This window comes from Camelus bactrianus, chromosome 3 (genome assembly GCF_048773025.1).
Source record: "Camelus bactrianus isolate YW-2024 breed Bactrian camel chromosome 3, ASM4877302v1, whole genome shotgun sequence".
Lineage (NCBI taxonomy): Eukaryota > Metazoa > Chordata > Mammalia > Artiodactyla > Camelidae > Camelus > Camelus bactrianus.
In genome coordinates, this window is record NC_133541.1 from 85088343 (window position 1) to 85107813 (window position 19471).

General features: G+C 34.1%; 1 protein-coding gene and 1 pseudogene across 10 annotated transcripts in view; both read left to right on the forward strand.

The window, feature by feature from the left end:
• The window catches only part of PRR16 (proline rich 16), a 319349-nt gene that overhangs the window by 279843 nt on the left and 20035 nt on the right, over positions 1-19471 (forward strand). The window lies entirely within an intron of this gene.
• Positions 222-669, forward strand: LOC105082057 (large ribosomal subunit protein eL34-like; annotated as a pseudogene).

The following is a 19471-nucleotide window of genomic DNA, read 5'->3' on the forward strand; positions in this document are numbered from 1 at the left end:
CTGTAAAATTCAAGGCTACTTATAAACTTCTTACCATATTTGATGGCACTTTTTGATTATTTTAATTTTACAGTTTAAAATTCTTTTTTGTACTGGTATACTTTCAGAAGACTTGCCTCTCAGAATCTATAAAAGTAAGAAAATAAAGTAAAATATTCTTGATTTGGAATACACCATATATGAACACATATTTTTTCTCTCTGACCTTATAAGTTTGTGATAGCATTAAAAAAAAGAAAGAAAGCTCTTCCGGGGACCGATCTAGAGGCATTCAGAATGGTCCAGCGTTTGACATACCGTCGTAGGCTGTCCTACAATACAGCCTCTAACAAAACTAGGCTGTCCCGAACCCCTGGTAATAGAATTGTTTACCTTTTATACCAAGAAAGTTGGGAAAGCACCAAAATCCGCATGTGGCGTGTGCCCAGGCCGACTTCGAGGAGTTCGCGCTGTGAGACCTAAAGTTCTTATGAGACTGTCTAAAACAAAAAAAAAATGTCAGCCGGGCTTATGGTGGTTCCATGTGTGCTAAATGTGTCCGTGACAGGATCAAGCGTGCTTTCCTTATTGAAGAGCAGAAAATCGTTGTGAAAGTATTGAAAGCACAAGCACAGAGTCAAAAAGCTAAATTAAAAAAAATGAAGCTTTTTTGAGTAATAAAGTGAAAAAGCCTTGTTCTGTTAAAAAAAAAAAAAAGAAAGAAAAAGAGAGAAAGAGAGAAAGAAAGAAAGAGAGAGAGAAAGAAAAACAAACAGATACGGTCAAGTGAACAATCATATGAAATTACTAATCTCATGTCACCAACAGGGCATCCCCTTTTTAGGAAGTTGTGAAATGCTTTAGTATCTGACATTAATATAAACTAACCAGGTGGGTATTGACTTATATATTTATTCAGTATACTTGTGGAATATTCACTTACATTTGCTTCCTCAGAATTTTATGGAGTTTAACTCCAGTTATCTTTTTATTTGATATTTCAAGGATTTCTCCTTTACTTGCAAAATTTTTCAGTATTAGATTAGGAAGAACTGAATCTTTCTGAAGAAGCTTAGAATATTTTAATGGATTTAGAGAAATGAATGGTAATTCTTTAAGACTGTTCTGATGATCACAGTCATATATCATTTAGGATGCTGTTATTATAGGGAGATGTTAAAGAAACTCAATTCCAACTTGAGAGTGTATCATATTCAAGAACTGCCTACTTGGGGAAAATATTAGACAAGATAACACTCATGTAAAATAAGTTATAAATATATTCCAAATAATATCTGGAAAGCTATGATAGGATACAGTGAATAGATAACAGTAGAAATAATATGGGGCTGATCAAAGAATGGAAATAAGATTGAATAACAGAAAATTTTGCTTAATGGCTGTGCTTTGGTTTTGACTGAAATGTTAAGAGGAACAGTGAGGTTCTGTACATTTGTGCATTAGAAACATTTTCCTATCTTGCTCTATTTATCTTTGCTCTGACTAGACTTGTTTGTTTAGATCAAACTAGTTTAGTGAGATCCAGAACAAAAGAGAAACTAAAATTTTCTTTAAAAGTTTCCTGTGGGAAGTGATACCAATTTATGAGACCAACACTTACCAATTTCTACATTCCTAGACTGTGTTACAAGTGGATTGGAACTGACTCAGCCACCCAGTCATGTATATGTTATTTCTCTTATATCTTGTTCAGAAGTTTGAAGAAAAGTATTTGGTTATAAACTTCTGGGTTTTTGTGGCTCTTCTAGGTAGACTTAGCTCAAGTAGTGAAAATACTCATTACAGAAACACTGAGTTCAGCTCAAAGTAGTCTGCAGAAAGCAGTGGGTGGAAAACAAGGAAAAAGGGAAGGAGGAAGTTACCAAGTTCTGTCAAATTCTCTCTCAGAGGGAGAACTGGCAAAGTGCAGCTAAAAAATCAGATCACAAGACAGCTTTTTGTCTCTTTCATTCAGAGAATGTGGCAAAGATAAGTGAACATAAGATTGTGGAGAATGAAGGATGAAACACTGAAGACCTTTTTCTTTTTCCACAAATAAGTGAGAAAACAGTAATGGTTTTTAGCAGAGAAGTGATGTGATAAAAGGAGAATTTGTAAGAGATTAGTAAGAGGTCAGTCTGTGTGCAGGGTGGCTTGGAATTGGTTAAACTCAAGAGGTTCAAGAAAAAAATGAATCAAATGAATCAAGTGCTCTGAAGAAGTCCAGGAGCACAGAAAATAAGGAATGACCTTTAAATCTGACAATTAATCAGTCACTTACCTATGAAAGTATAATATCAGTACAGTGATGTGTTTGGAACTAAAGCCATAGAAGGTTAAAATTTCTCTTATATGCTGCAAGTAATATTTTAATATCAAAGTAGGAAAAAGAACAGGTGCATAACTGAGCCAAGAGCAGGAAGAAAATGTCCCTAGTGTTGAGGCTTTTTAGAAGGGCATCAGCTTCGTTGGGATAAACTTTAACTAAAATTTTAACTAAATAATAGAGTCTTAGAAACTTGACAAGCTAAAGAGTAGTGAGTGTTATATCACTGTGATGGTATTTTTTTAAATATAATATTGAAAATTATGCTTGGAATTTTGGGTCATACCAACTAAACATTGGCACTTGCCATCTGCCTCTACAAGGATTAAATTACGAGCTGCAGCAGCCACTGACCTTCAACACTCCCTGAAAGGAGTTCAGGGTGGAGATCAGGAATGAGGCACTCTGTGCTCTGGGAAAGACTGGCAGAACAGGCCTTCAGTTAGTTCGATATTTTCAGGAGAAGAGTTTATGAGCTCATATTCTTGCATCTCCTCATATCTAGAAAAGCACTAAAGTCATTAACAGTGGCGTCTGCTCCTCGTGACGAGTCAAGCCTCTGCCAACATGTGTGCTTGACTACAGGCACCCGCCCTTCACTAAAATCATGTATAATACTGACCTTCCCCACTACCTCTTTGGAGCAGTTCTTCAAAGCTAACTGAGATGCTGTCTCCAGGGCCACAGTCCTCCTTTTGCCCCAAATAAAACTTAACTCACACACTTGACGTGTGATTTTATTTCAGTCAGCAGTCAGGATTCAGACAAGGATGATGTTGGTGATAATGACAATGGTGATGATGAAGATCTAGGAGTCATTTCTATGATGCTGCGATACACCCACCACTCTGCCGAAAGCTTTGACATGCATCATCTCACTTAGTTCTCATAACTATCATAGGAGCTGTACACTATTATGAATCCCATTTAGGTAGAAAAAGTGATTTAGTTACTTAATGATGCACACTCTGATATTCCTTGAGGTTTACATGTATTAACCAAAATATTTTTAGAAATGATCTTATATTTCAGCCTTCCTGATATAAGTAAAAGTAAGCAAAAGGTTAAAGAGTTCTCCTCAGCAGAGGAATATCGTATCTTTAATCTTATTTATTACTAACTCTCTACCACTGGTGATAAAAAGACTAAGGGCAGGATCAAAATGTACAAGTCAAGACCTCTTGCTTCAGCGACCACCAGCCATGAGGTGTAGAGCAACGCTGTAGAAAATGGAGACTAGAAGAGCGTAGAGAGTATATTCTGAGGATAAACTCTTGGGTTGAAATCCTGGGTCTGGAATTCCTTAGCTATATTAATTTGGCAAGTTTCTGTATTTCTTTAACTCTAGCTTTTCTCCTCTGCAAGATGAAGTTGTTGGCTTGCTCTAAGGCAGACATAATACAAGGCTGATAGCACAGCATTCATCTTCAATAAATACTGGCTATTGAATTTATATTACTATCATCATTAGTTTTATTTTAAAACAGATAAGAAGAAGCAAAAACAGAAGAATTTGGTCTTCATGATAAGAGGTTATTGAGGGCTATCTCTGTCTCTGTTGAGCTGATTTCCTGTTTCACTATTTCCTTTTATAATTTGCAATAAACCCCTGTCAAGTAAAGCATTCTACCTATGAGTCTCTTTCTTATAACTAGAAAAGCTGATGACAAGTTGTTAATGCTAGAACTTAATTAGCCAATTTAAGGCAAAAACTGTTGAATTTCAATTTGCTCACAGTTCATTGCAATTAAAAAGTGTCTCAGATAGAGAAAATTGGCCGTGGGTGAAAACTGGACCCATTAGCTTTTCTCTTTGGCTGTATAGCACAAGATAAATAATAGTGCTTAAAAATAAGAACTTAGTGATTTTAATTTATTTTGTTGGTTATCGTCATATGAATAGTCATAAAAACTGCTTTGAAATGAATATTCTTGAAATCTAAGGTCATGATACATCTTATTTAAGATTAAATAATAAAGTAGTAATTGTAGAATGAAGCCAGATAAATTGAGATCATGGGCTTGGAGAGCTGATGGTTTCTAACTAATTGCAAATCTAAGCCTCTTACAGTTTTGAGTTTGAGGAACTTTAATGAATCATTTACACAAAATTGAAATTCTATCTCTAGTCTCTGTATTTAAATCAGAAAATAAGAAACTATAATTTTCATATTCATAATCATTCTATGAAGCTTTTGACAGCTGCATTGGAGCAAAACTTTATCATTAACCATCGATGTACTACATAAATAGAGGAGGAGTAATTATATATAAACTTGGAATGTAAAACTATGTTTTTATGTAGCTACTTTGTTGGTGCCTTCATTGTTAACTTCATTAGTTCATTACTCTAGTAATTTTCTAAAACTGAGTATTTGTAGTTATGTATTGAAGTAAGTGGCTCTTATTTGGAATCAAGTTTGATACAAAAATAATAGAAATGGTTTACATTTATTATGAAATGTATATTTTTCTATTTTTTTATATTCTCAAGTTGTGGTATTTTTATATGAATATTGGTTTCATGAGTGAAAATAATAAGAGCGAATATGTAGCAAAGTTTACCATTACTAGGAGCTCTGTGCTACATGTCTCAAGTGCATTAGCTCTTTAATTTTATTATTTATCAGCTTTATCTAATCTTCTCTCTTCAAGGAATTTAGAAATTATTTTTATTCTGTGGTAGCGTGTGAAAAATGATACACAAAAAATGGTAACTTTGTTTTTACTTAGTCTAAAAATGCATTTTTCTATAATGATCTAACTTTATATTTTTATTTTTAAGCTTGTTTCCTTTCAAAATCCTTCTGGATACAAACAGAAAAGGCAGTGATTGAGTTGTCCACTGGTTTTTATAGCATCACTCCTTAAAATTTCCTTTATAATATGCATTATAATTCATAGCACCCCAATAATTTTAAAGCAACTTCCATGTCTTACCTAAATATTTATCTCACAAAGGATTTGTATTCAAAGTGTATAAAGAACTCTTAAAACCCAACCATAAGAAAACAAAAGGTCTGAAAAGGATGCATATTATATGATTTCTGTTATATAACATTTTATAAAAGATAAAAATATAGATATTGTAAAAATTTCAGCAGTTGTCAGGGACTCAGAGGGAGGGATGGAGGGTTGAATAGGTGAAACACAATGTTTTTTTCTTTTTAGATAAAAAGCTATTCTTTATGATATTGTAATGGTCAACAAATGACATGCATTTGTCAAAACCCACAGAACTTCATGGCGCACAAAGTGAATCTTAATACGGGCAAATTCAAAAATTATTTAAGAGGTTGGGGTATCCCAGGAAGAAATGCAGAATGTGATAAGAATCTAACTGTATTACAAGTGTACGAAACCACCTCTCTTAAGGGGTTAGGTGTAAAATGTGCTGATCAAGTAGCTTTGGATATGAGAGGAGTCTCTTAAGACTCATGTCAAGAGAAACTGCACATGCACACTGAATGCTGGTTACTCAGCTGTTTCCCACTGAAATAAAGGTTAATTTTGATACCACTACACATGTATAATGGAATTGAGTAATTAAGTAAGTGAATGGGGGATGGTAAGTGCCAGGTTTCTCACTGTTGCAATGAATTTACAGATTAGCAAGGGGAGGAAGCTAGAATGATCCATGTGGTAATGGATTGGAGTTGGAGACATCAATAAGAGCTCATATTTAGCTGTAGCTTGTAGTGCCAGAAAGAAAGGAAGTGCTAAAACACACACACCACATTGATAAGGGTCTGCTGAAAGGCACAGGAGCCAACTAAAAGAGCTCCAATGGCCAAAGGTAGAACAATTTGGGTCACAAAGAAAATAGTACTAAGTTATAATTGAAAGTATAAAATAAACTTCCATGAGTCTATACTGATATAAATAAATGTTTAAATACACAAGTGGAGTGAAGAGACATACCTCCCATGCAGGATAATTCCAAATAATTTGTGTAAATCCTGTGCCTTCAAGGAATGGGAGAGTAACTTACAACTTCTGAAGTGCAGGTAGTGCACAGGCACTTTCTTCCAAAGAGTATAGTATGAAAGGGGGTAAAAAAGAAAAAAAAAAGAGTGGCGTTACAGTGGAGGCATCTGACAAAACAATTTCAGCCAAGTGATCAGAGTCAACATCAGCACCGAGAAATCGTGTTGATAGTTTATGAAACTCACATTGCTAAGATAGGATGAAAATGGCACTTTACTTCTGTGGTTTTTCTCCCCAAAGTCTATAACCATAGTCTAGTCATGTGAAAAATACCAGAGAAATACCAATAGTGGAGCATCCTACATAACACCTATTATTTCTCAAAACTGTCCAAGTTCATCAAAAAATAAGAAAAGGCAGTGAAACTGTCACAGCCAAAAGCAGCCCAAGGGGACATGATGAAATGTAATAATGTGGGATCCTGGAACAGAAAAGGGACATGATGTAAAACTATGGAAACTTGAATAAAGTATGGCATAGTAACATGCTAGGGTGACTGTAACCCTTTACCACAAATGGGGTGGCTTAAATAGCAAAACTTATTTTCTCAAAGTCCTGAAGACTAGAAGTATGAGATCAAAGTGCTGGCAGGCTTGGTTCCTTTTGTGGGCTGTGAGAGTCTGTTCCATGGCTCTCCAAGTTTTTGGTGGTTTGCTAGCAATCTTTAGTGCCCTTTGGCTTAAAGAAGCATCAGCTTAATCTCTGCCTCCATCTTCACATGATGTTTTTTTTCCTGGGTACATGTCTGTCTCCAAAATTCCTCTTTTTATAAGGACATTAGTCATGTATAAAATGAGTTTTAGCTTGATTGCCTCACTTTAACTTGACTATGTCTATAAAGACTCTATCTCCAAAAAAATATGTATTTGAAGAGAGAGAGAGGCTAAAGAAATAATGCAATAATACCCTGGTTTCCAAGGATTTATCTATTATCCAGTTTAATTTGGAAATATGATTATATGTTGAAATTTCAAGTATTCATACTTCTTCCATTTGTTCAATTTAATTGTTGCCTTTTCCTTGTGTCATGACTGTGTAAACAGAATATGCATATAGTGCTGAACATTTCAACAGTATTGTAGAATGTACATCACCCCTTTGATGAAAGGGGTCCCTTAGTAAGAAAGTTCGGAAGCATCATTTCCTTGACTAGTGGTTTAGTGCTATAACAGAAGTGGAAAAATTTAGCAAAATGTTTCATGCTTTTTCTTTGGATGAAAAATATATACCCTTATGTGTTCCTTTCCCTGAGCAGAACCAATTACTACCTAATTTTGAAACTACTTTCTAGAACAAAATGTAATTATTCCTCCTGTGGTGATAGGTAATAAAAGCTTTACTGTATCATGCCCACTTTCCAGAGAAATGTAAGTGGGATTTAGTGTGCATAAATTCTTACTAATTGAAAATACTTTTCTTGTGTGTAACAACAATTTTTTTTTCAAATTTTGTGTCATAGGCAATATACTGCAAAACCTTAGTCAAAACACTTAAATGATCTAAAATCCTAATTTTATTTTCTGTTTTTTCACTTTGATTTGTTGTCCACTGGGTGTAAAGAAAAGAAAATGTAGGAAGCTACAGAATTTAAGTACCATTAAAAGATACTGCCTACAGGCAGTTTGCATGTCAGGACACACTAGTGGAGTTTTTTATGCGCATGTGCTTGCAGTTTGCTCTGCTTAACCTCTTTGTACTTAATGCTTTTTCTTATCAGCTCTATAGGAAAGAGAAAAGTTAGAATAGAAATTCAAAACGACAAGAAAACCATACATGGGTTTCTTTGTTAATGCACAGACTCACTTTGGCTTGAGGAAATATTTCGGCATTGGTTTTATTTAAATTTTAATTTTTTAGCAATTTTAAATTCTTTTTTGACATTAGTTTTAGAAAAGATTATTAAAGAGAACTTTAACAATGCTTAGTATTTGAAATGTCTACTGCACATAGCTCCTTGAGTTTACTTATTCTGATTTTGATCATCATGGTTTAATAAAATAAGCTATCAGGATACTGGTTCATTTATGTTAGTTCATTAACTGTAGCTTAACATTCGTAAAGTACTGTTTGCATTTCTGTTAACCTCAGAAATTAGAATTTTGGTCGTGATGTGATTCAGTATTAATGTTTCTTAATTTTTGTTGGGAAGAGAGAAGGAACTGCTTATCTATAGATAATGTTGAAAGATTTGTGATTTTCCTCTGTCATATTATATACTTTATTTTTCCTATTTCCTAGTGTCTTTTTCAGTGTTTCTGGATTTATCATATTACATGTTCTTCTGTTGTGAAACATCATGTGAGAAGGCGTGGTCCACAAAAATTTGTTTCTAGGAAGTTGATTTTTATCAATGAAAGATTTTTAAAAACTTTTATTTTGGTTGTTTTTGCTTTTTTTTTTTTTTGCTTTGTTGAGCAAACACTAAGTGACTTTATATGTACTAAAAAGTAACTTCAGCAATGACTGTCTGTTATTGGTGTCCTGTATAGTTTGACAGCTTTTCTGATTTAAGAAGAGTTACAAAGTTACGATGGGGTGACTCTGAAATGTCACTATAAATTTGCATAAGTTCAGACACAAATATGTTCCAAATACCTTCTTTCAGAGGATCATGACTTCTTCAAACTTTATTCCCCAGGAAGCTTAGTATGTTAGAGGAGTGATGCTGGTCTTTAAGTCTAATAGATTTTAGCTCAGAAATTTGGCTCTGATGCCCATAGTAGGGTAATTGCAGGCGTGTTTCTTTGTCAGTGGAACAGGGTATGTTAATAACTTATTGGTTGGATGGTGGGCTATAAACAAAAACCCCACGTGGCTTACACGTGCAGTTTCTTTTGGACAGTTGGTATAGAATAAATATTAACACTTAAAATGAGACAGATCTTTCTTACTTTTCACTAATTTCATTATTCCCACAAATTATTTCACTTCCCCGAACTTAAGTTTCCTACTTAGGATGTGTAGGAGAGGTAAACACTGAATACTCTGGCCTTAACATTGTTGTTTCTGACATACTCAGCTTTTCTAGTCAAATATTGATTGTATTCAACAAATAGAAGCTAATATTTGTTAGGCAGGTATTAAAACAGTACTGCGAAGTAACAAATCTAACATTGGTTTTAAATTTTGTATCAGCAAGAGTTTTAATATACCCACTAAGGAAATCAGTACGGACGTTCCTCAGTTAATTAAAAACAGAACTGCCGTATGATCCAGCAATCCCAGTTCTGGGTATATATCCAAAGAAAACAAAATAATTGTGTCAAAGAGATGACTGCACTGTCGTGTTCACTGCAGGATTATTCACTATAGCCAAGACTTGAAAACAGCCTAAGTGTTGATAGATAGATAAGTGGATAAAAAAATTGTGAGATTTCTCTCACCCACACACGCACAAATATTATTCAGCCATGAATAACTGAACTTTGAAGTCATGAATATTTCATGAATAATTGAACTTGTGATAATTGATATTGTCTATGAGATTCATTCATATTATTGTATGTAGCCTTTGATTTCATTCTCATTGTTTTATACTACTATTATGGACATATGCCACAGTTAATCCATTCCAGTGTTGATAGGCATCATTAATAGTGAAGTTTGCAATTTGGAGGTATTAAAAAAGAAATGCTGCAAACGTTCTTGTACCTTTATAAACCTATCTAGGTATTAGGTGTGCTCCATAGAAGGAAGGAAGGAAGATAGAAAATAGAGAAAAAAAATTGTTTGGTTCTAAAATGAAATAAGTCTTTAAAATATAAGTAAGTAATAGACCAAAGACCCTCACATGACCATCTACTTAAGCAAATAGTCTGAAATATTTTCCAGTAGATAGCACACATGGCTCTCCTGATGTTCAAAGAATGAAGATTTATCCAAATTGACTTAAATGAAATTGAACACTTCTTTGTCTGTCTTTGATGATTCAAATGTACCCTGGAAGGACCTTATATATATAAATAAAAGTTGTTGATTTTGGATGGTCACAGTGGTGAAAGACTATTTAGAATAAATCAGTTTAAGCCGATTGCATTATATAAACTGAAAAAATCCAACTCTGGGGAAATTTTTTTAGCGTATTTAAAGTTTTGTCTTTTCATCTTTATTTTCACTTAAGTGAACATTTTTTTCCTGAGCTGATTAGCTGTTAAAAGCATCTTTTAATAAACAAAATTTTTGGCTTTTTTTCTAAACCTCTAATTTTTACCCTTAAAAAATCCTTATTGAATTACACTATGCATGCATTAATGTCCATCTGTCATTAGTTTACAACTCAGTGGATTTCCTCAAACTAAACACACTGTGTGACCAGCACTGAAATCCAGAAATAGATCATTACCAGCACTTCCAAAGCCCCTATATGCTCCTTTTAAGTGACTGTCTCTCACACTCAGAGTCACTGCTTTCTTGATTTCCAATGTCACAGATTAGTTTTATCTGATTTGTACTTTATATACCTGGGACGATAAGTACATAGGCTTATAACTTACGTGTTTCAATAAACATTATGTCTGTGAGATTCATCCATATTGTTGTATGTAGCTTTTGATTTTTATTCTCTTTACTATATACTACTATTATGGAAATTGTCATAATTTCTATACCAGTCAACCATTCAGTGTTGATAAATATCATTAACAGTGAAATTTGCAGTTTGGGGCTATTTTAAACACTGACACTTTAAATATTCTAGTACCTGTACTTTTATAAACCTATCTTAGATCTGCACCCAAGAGTGGAATTGTTGGGTTTTATGTTCAGCTTTGGTAGATACTACAAATAGTTTTTAAAAAGTGTGTGTACAAATGTGTACTTAAGGCAGCAGTATATGAGGGTTCTGGTTGTACCACATCTTTCTCAAAACTTAGCATTGCCTGTCTTTTGTTTTATCTGTTCTAATAGATATGTATTAGTGTCGTATTGTGTTTTTTATTTGCATTTTTTCTGCTGCAAAGTGAAGTTGAGTATTTTAAAAAAAATATCTTTTGGCCATTTAGGTTTCCTCCTTTGTGAAGGGTCTATTCAACTCTTTTCCTATTTTCCTATTGTGATATCTCTCTTTTTTCACTGATACATAGATGTTTTAACGTACCTAAATGAGTCCTGTGTATGATATATGCATTGTACATGTCTTCTACCTGTGTGGGTTATGTTTTGATTGTCCAAGTATTGTCTTTTATTTCTATACATTTTTTTTATTTCTATACATTTTTAATACCCGGCTCAATTTCTTCCCTTTTTATGAATTCTTCCTTAAACTAATCAGCCCAAACTGATCTTTCATTTCACTAATTTCCTAGAAACTATGATCCTCAATATAGCACAGAAGTCGTCTTTCCCCACAAGACTATAAGCAGCTCAAGGAATGGGTATACAGTAGATGTTAATTAAATATTTGATGAAATGAATCGACTTTGAAGTCATTGCTATTAGTGACAATTCCCTGAATGGTGTCCTATATTTTTACACCAGTAAGTTTAAAAAATGAGTTTAATGTAATTTCAATTAATAGTAAATTCTGACAAGTAGAATGTTTGATTTAAACTTATCATATCAAAACATTTCAGTTTTATTTTTCCCCTAAATGGTGACTATATGAAGACAAAATATCACTGATTACTTTATTCCAGAGATTGGAATACACAGAGAAAGTTAAATATGATATGAAACCCACTGATGAAACATAAATGTCTATGTAACTATTCAGTTTAATCAGCTTGCATTTGCCCAAATTTTGGGAATAGGTAATCAGACTTGAAGAAAACATTTTGATGTGAACATAACAAAAATGAACAGCAAATTATTTTAAAGGGTTAAAATCTAGCATTCATTTATTCCCTTTAGACTCCTGGGACTCCCTACTGTTAGGAACCATAACCTGCTGTGATTGCCAAAGCAATACATTTCAGTCCAAATTGCAGGTTCCTGGGAGACTTAGTTGACTTGGTGATGGCTCATGGCATCACGGGAGAAAGCAGCGTGTTTTCTCAGGCCCGGCTCACACAGCGAGCCTTCACACAGTTCTGTGCTGATTTTACTCTTCAGTAAAATAGTCTATTTCACGACTTCTTCAAGCACAGCTCTTTACAATCATCAAAATCCTGCATATCCCATCACCAGGGAAGAGTAATACCAGAAAAGACACAAGGTAAAAGGTTGCAAATGCAGCATTATCTACCCTCCTTCACTTGCATTTGAAGATGTTTGTAATCTGAGTTTTAAATTCAGAAATTTTACTTCCCTAAATATCCAGGGATTGCCTTCATTTTTTAGAATTTAGAAGTATTACTTCACTATAGCCAAATCACAAATGGATGTTGAAGACAGCCTAAAAAACTGATAATGTCACCAGATGGAATTAGTGATCTAAAAGGCACTATTTAAAGGAAAACAAATTTTAAAAGGGAATAGTAAATTGCCATCTTGAACATAAACTTGAAACCAGGTTCTCGCCATCGCTCATTCCATTTGTCTCACCCCTGCTATATAATCCTTTGCATTAAAAAAATTAGTGACTTAGAGTGAATGAGTTCTTGCTGTGCTACTTAAAAAAAACTTTATTGAGATATAATTTACATACCATAAAAATCACCATTTTGAACTGTACAATTGGTTTTTAATATATTCACCAAATTATGTAACCATCAGCACAATGTAATTTTAGAACATTTTATCACCCTCAAAAGAAACTCCCTACCCATTAAATGACACTTTACCCTCCCCCATTCCTAGTCCTATACAAGCACTATGGATTTTTGATCTGTATGGATGTAGCGTATTTAGACATAGCATATAAATGCGATCATACAATATACGGTCTCCACTTATTCTTAGTACAGTTAACTTCCCGATAATTTCATTTCTAATCAACATAGATAAGTCTTTGCAGAATAGTAAAATCACACAATACCATTCTGTAAAAGATTTTAAAGGACAAGGGTTAGATATTGTAATATATTGGTTCTTTCCTTAATTTTAACTATTGCTCATTTAACTCTCTCATATTTTCCTCATGCTGAGATTTCTCTATATTTCTTTATAGTATAATATTTGGTCACAGATTTCTCCTTTTATCACTCTCTGGAAATTATCAGTTATTTTGCTATGGACTGTATTGAATATAGTGACTTAGTGATTCTGCCTCTAATTGAGTATTTGAAGAAGCTGAAGCAAAAACCTAACCATCAAGAACTCATTATCCTGGCTTAGTACTCAACTCAACTCAAAAAATAAAATGTTTGCAAAATTACTTGAAAGAAATTAAATGCTTGCAGTAAGAGTTGCTGCAGGTTACATTTCTTAGGACTTCTATTAAATTTAAAGATTGTTTGAAAGGAACACATAATTGGCAAATTAATCTGAAGAATAATAGAATACTTCAAGAATGGATTTGAGCAATTCCTTCCCCTGCTCAGACATTGCCTACCACTGTGGTCTTGAGTGGATGTACTTAAGTTATTTCTATATTGCAGTGAAGCTAATTAAATAATGGAATGGAACATCTCTTATATTATAGTATCCAAGAACAAAACTAGCTTTAAGACATAATAGAATTGCTCTGTATGAGTGGCTGTGCTTGAGAGGACAGATTTCAAGCTGTGATGACAAGATGTGTTCGACTGAAACTCTGCAGAATTAGCAAATTAGCATCTAGTGCTTGAAGAAGGCTCACTATAATAGGAATAAGTTCAGTCTTGTGTCTCTTATTTAACCAGAACCTCAAAACTATATCGTCCATCATCCCCAATTGATTTCTCTACAGTAAAGTGCAAAGTCCTTAACAATCTTGCCTCAAACTTACCTGTCCAAACCCACTCCTCTCCCTCCTGCATGTACCCAGTCCTCCATTAACAAAATGCCACTCACTGTCCCCAAACAAATGAAGATGTCTTGGATCTTCATGCCTTTCTTTGCAGACACTCTTTTCTCAATAATTACTCCCTACCCACCTCTGCCTGATAAATTCCTAGTAGTATTTTAAGCCACAATTCAGATATCATCTTCTCTTTGCAGTGATACACAACTCATTTGCTCCCTCCTCTGAGTCCCTGTACATCTACTGGAGTATTTGTGTTATTAAAACACACTCACACACATACACACCCCACTGTATCTTGTCTTCTTATTTACATGTCTATCCTCATTACTGGATTTGTGAGCTCTTCGATCATAAGGTAACAACTCATTCATTTCTGCATTTCTGGTGGCTTAAATAGTTCATGGTCCAGATGAAGTATGCTAGATACATATTTGCTAAGTTAAGACTAAACAAATGGACACAAATCCTTTCTAACAACACCTGAACTATCCTTGCATACACATACAATATACCTATAATATTTTAAAGAGAATAAGCATGAAATCAGTTTTCTGGTTATGGATGGCAGAAGAAAGGAATTTTTTAACCTAGTTTCCTTCTTCAAAATCTGTTGAGAGCCAGTACTCCCAACGATGCAAGTGTCAGCGACAACCCAAACTCACTGCTACTGCCAGGAGTGAGCCAGAGAATAGCCTGGGGGATGAGGCAGCCCAGCACACACCTAGAAGTAAGTGTCACAGTCATGGCAGTTTATCTCATCATCCCTGTGGTAGAGCAAGGAGACATGAGCTCTAAACCATGCCATGACAGAATCGTGAGACATCTGTGTGGAAACTGAATGCACAATTTGGCCATGAATATGTTGCTGAAGGAGAAACCACAAGAAAGTCATTTTTAGTGTCCATAACTGAACCTTCTATGCAAAGGAGAGTCCTGGATGTCAAGAGGGGTGAAGGAAGGGAGGAGAGGAAGCAGCAATCGCCAGATCTCAGCTCAAAGTACTAGTGTCTCAAGGAGAGTGACAGTGAGCTACACCAACCCACCACTGCTTAAATGCTGACGCCTGGGGGAGTGAGGACGGGGGTGGGCTTGTGCCAAAAGGGAATAGCCAACTTTGTAAGAGGGCACTCAAGACAATATAAATCAAAGCAGGTGCTTGTTCCCTTTCTTGTTCTATTATCTGTCCATTTGACAGTACTTAGTATACAGGCTGTCACGGTTTGAAGATAACTCATAAGCAGATAAAACACATGGCCTTGAGAATGGAAACTACAAAAGAAGAGAAAGATGCTTAAAGAACACACAATGTGGAAGAATTACTTATGGGAGGGTGGAGGAAGGAACAAGATTTCAGACAAACAGTTCAAGTTCAAAGAAATTGCAAAGAAATGTGACTTCTGTTTTAAAAAGGGAATGACAAGATAAAGATATAAAAAATATAATAAAAATGATCAAAACCCAACCAGAAATGTATGGTATAAGCTTGAAAAAAAATTACTTTGAAGAAGGAGAAAGCAGTAAAGATTAAAATGACTGTATGTGGAAAATAGTCAAAGTAAAATGAAGCATGACTGGGGTTTTGAAGAATATGCAGAACATAAAAATGTTCAAAGATGTAAAGAAGAAAACATCCCTGAACTAAAGACTATAATCAAGACCCTGAAAGACAATATAGGGTCTTAAGAAAAATTTATCCCAATACTTTTGAATCTAGCAGAACTAGAATAAAGTCTAAGTAAGTGAGCTAATTTCTTTATCTTTATCTCTAGAAGTAGAAGTATATTGCCTGAAGTCTAATTATGTAGTTCAAAATTGATGTGAAACTCTTATTTATCAAAATTTTATCTGAACTTTACAGGGATTATTTATAAAACAACGTTTTATCTTTTGAAGAAAAATGTACTTGTATCTTAGCAATATTTTAGGGTACATAAGTCATAGTGCCTGTGTTAAATATAAGTTAATTTTATTATAATAGTTTTTATATATAGAATATAGTATAGTGCAAAATTAAATGTTATCTAATGATCTATCAATCTACTAATATTTATTCAATCTACACACTTAGCCGTCTGTCCTTATAGCTGCATATGTGATTTGAGAAATGCCTAGAATCGTGTTCATCCCATGTTAGTAGTGATTTCTTATGATAGAATTTAGAATTTGTTGAGGAAATAAGTTTTTTTATTTCTCCTTTGTCTTATTTGTATTTTTTAATATTAGCACACATTATTTCTAGAAATATTTTAAGAAGTATATGGTATATATCTTTGGGGGGTATTTAAAATCTACTGAGTAATTTTGACCTCACTAACATTATTTTTATTCTTTAATATTTTGCAGAGTGTGTAACACTTATATAAATAAGTAATATGCAGAAACTCTTTTGCCATAAAATAATTTAGGGAAATGCAAAGAAAACCCAACTAGTTTTCTTGAAAGAGTGATTTTTGAAACATCAATGCTATTATTTTTAAGATGCTCCAACAGGGAAGTGAATTGTATGCAGTATTTCACAAATGCATTTGTTTTGGAACATTTCTTATTTTATTCTTTAAAACCTTGTCCTGGAAGTAACGTCAAAGGAGCACACTTTGTGAAGTCTCTAAGAATGTTTACTTTGGTTTGAAATTTTATGTCTAAGATACTTATTGGTACTTTTTTATTGGAAGAAAGATCCTTAAATTCTATAGTGCTTTACAATTTTCGAGTTTCACACACATGATTTCATGTAATACCATAATAACCTCCTTTTCTTCCCCCTTTCCCTCAATTGCCCCTTCCCTCTTTCCTCTTTCCGGTGGTAACCACTAGAACCTATAGAAAACCAGTTTGTTCTCTACATCTGTGAATCTGCTTGTCTTTTGTTTTACTCACTAGTTTGTTGTATTTTTTAGATTCCACATATAAATGATATCATATTTTTCTTTCTGTCTAACTTATTTCACTTAACATAATGCCCTCCAAGTCCATTCAAGTTGCTGCGAGTGGCACATTTCTATTCTTTTTTATGGCTGAGTAGTATTCCATTGTATATATAAACACCACATCTTTATGTATTCATCTGTTGATGTACTCTTAGGTTGCTTCCATGTTTTGACAATGGTAAATGATGCTGCTATAAACATTGGGGTATATGCATATTTTCTAATTAATGTTTTTGTTTCTTTCAGATATATAATCAGGAGTAGAATTGCAGGGTCATATAGTAGTTCTATTTTTAGCTTTTTGAGAAACCTCCATACTGTTTTCCATAGTGGCTGCACGAATTTACATTCCCGCCATCAGTGTATGAGGGTTCCCTTTTCTCCACATCTTCGCCAACATTGGTCATTTGTTTTCCTTTTGATGATAGCCGCTCTGAGAAGTATAAGGTGGTATCCCATTGTGGTTTTGATTTGCACTTCCCTGATGACTAGTATTGTTTAGCATCTTTTCACGTGCCTGTTGACCATCTGTATTTCTTTGGAAAAATGTCTCTTCAATTCTTCTGTGAATTTTTTAAAGGGTTGTTTTTTTGTGATATTGAGTTATATGAGCTGTTTATATATGTTGAATATTAGCCCCCTTTTCAGTCAGACCATCTGCAAATACCTTCTCCCTTTCAGTAAGTTGTCTTTTTGTTTTATTGATGGTTTCCTTTGATGTGTAAAAGCTTTTAAGTTTAATTAAGTCCCATTTGTTTACTCTTGAGTTTGTTTCCTTTGATGGATCCAAAAAAATATTGCTGCCGTTTATGTTAAAGAGTGTTCGGTCTGTTTTCCTCTAGGAGGTTTATAGTATCTGATCTTACATTTAGGTCTTTAATCCACTTTGAGTTTACTTTTGTATTAGTACTTTTTATATTAAGAAATTAGATACACTAATTCAAAAATGACTAGGAACATATCTTTACCCTATATTATTATATAGCCATTAAATAATGTTACAAAGATTTTTGATATCGGGTTATAAAAATATTTCACATTGAAAATTGGTTCAACTAAGGAGAAAATTTAAAAACTGGACTAAAACATGCCAAAGTTGCAATCTCAGATGCCTCTCAGTGTCAGAAAGAGTGACATTTTATACCTTCTTTATACTGTTCATAATTTCCAACGATTTTCAATACTCATGGATTATTTTAAAATTAAAGAATGTGTTAGCATTGAAAAACAAGTGTAAGAACATGTTATATTTGACATATCTTTTCTCTGACATTTGACAAGTGGATAAACTTTTCAGATTTAAACAATCTGGGAAAACTCACATTGTGGTCTGCCCTCTGCCCCGTGTATTTAGTTCCAGTCCATCCCAATTCCAGACCTGGAGCTCCAGTCCTACTGCTTTCATATAATTTCACCCAAAATATTCTCTTGCCTTTCAAGACCTTGTGAGCACTGTTTCATTCTTCTCCTCTTTGGTCAAATCTACTGAGACCAGGTTTCTTCTCTTCCTAGAAACATGCTTCTTCTGCCTCTTCTGCTCTTCACATACCCCCAAACTTCCCTAATATCTGACTTAGCTCCCTTTCTCATATAATCTTATCATTAAAACGTAAGCTGCATAAGAATAACAGCTTCAGTCTCTTTTGTTTACCACTGTTTCTGGAATGTATACAATAGAGCCTGACATATAATGTGCAGAATGCGATGTTGGCTGAATGTCATTGTGGCCATTAGTAATAATTATCTGAAACCTGTTATTAAGACAAGGCTATGTATTTTAAGTACTGTAGTATTTTCAAGTGCTGAATTAATTCTATGTGAATTGCCTTTAATGATTGAGAACTGATGATTGCTATTAACAAACCCAATGTTTCCTAGCATTGTTTGTACTTTTTATTTTGCCATACCTTAATAAGCTACAATCTTCCTTATCCTCTTTTTCACAAATGGTCAGAAGACATTGTGACTGTAGCATTTGTGCAATGGATCCAGAAAATTGATTGGAATGAATGGGTAAAGGTTGTTTAGCTGCTGCATAATGCTTTGTCACAAAATGCACGTTGTAGTAAGCACCAGACACCATGATTTTCTACAAATCACAAATCCCAGAATGTGGTAAACTCACATCAACCTATCCTAATTACAGCTGTTAAAGCCTGTAAAAAATATTCCCTAAATATTGGTTTCAGTTGTATAACCACGAGGTCGTTCAGTGCCATTCTTGGAAATCGTATGCAGTCCTCCTGTGAAGGTTTTACCATGCCCCAGGCTCATGTTGATTTTGATATTTAAACCAAAATACACTAAGAGTTTTTGTGAGAACAATAGTATCTTTATACCTCACTCATCAAAATTTTTCTGGCAAAGTTAGGATCTGCGATGGCTCTAAGTATGTCATTTCACACAAGGTATTGTAGTAGTGAATGTTACC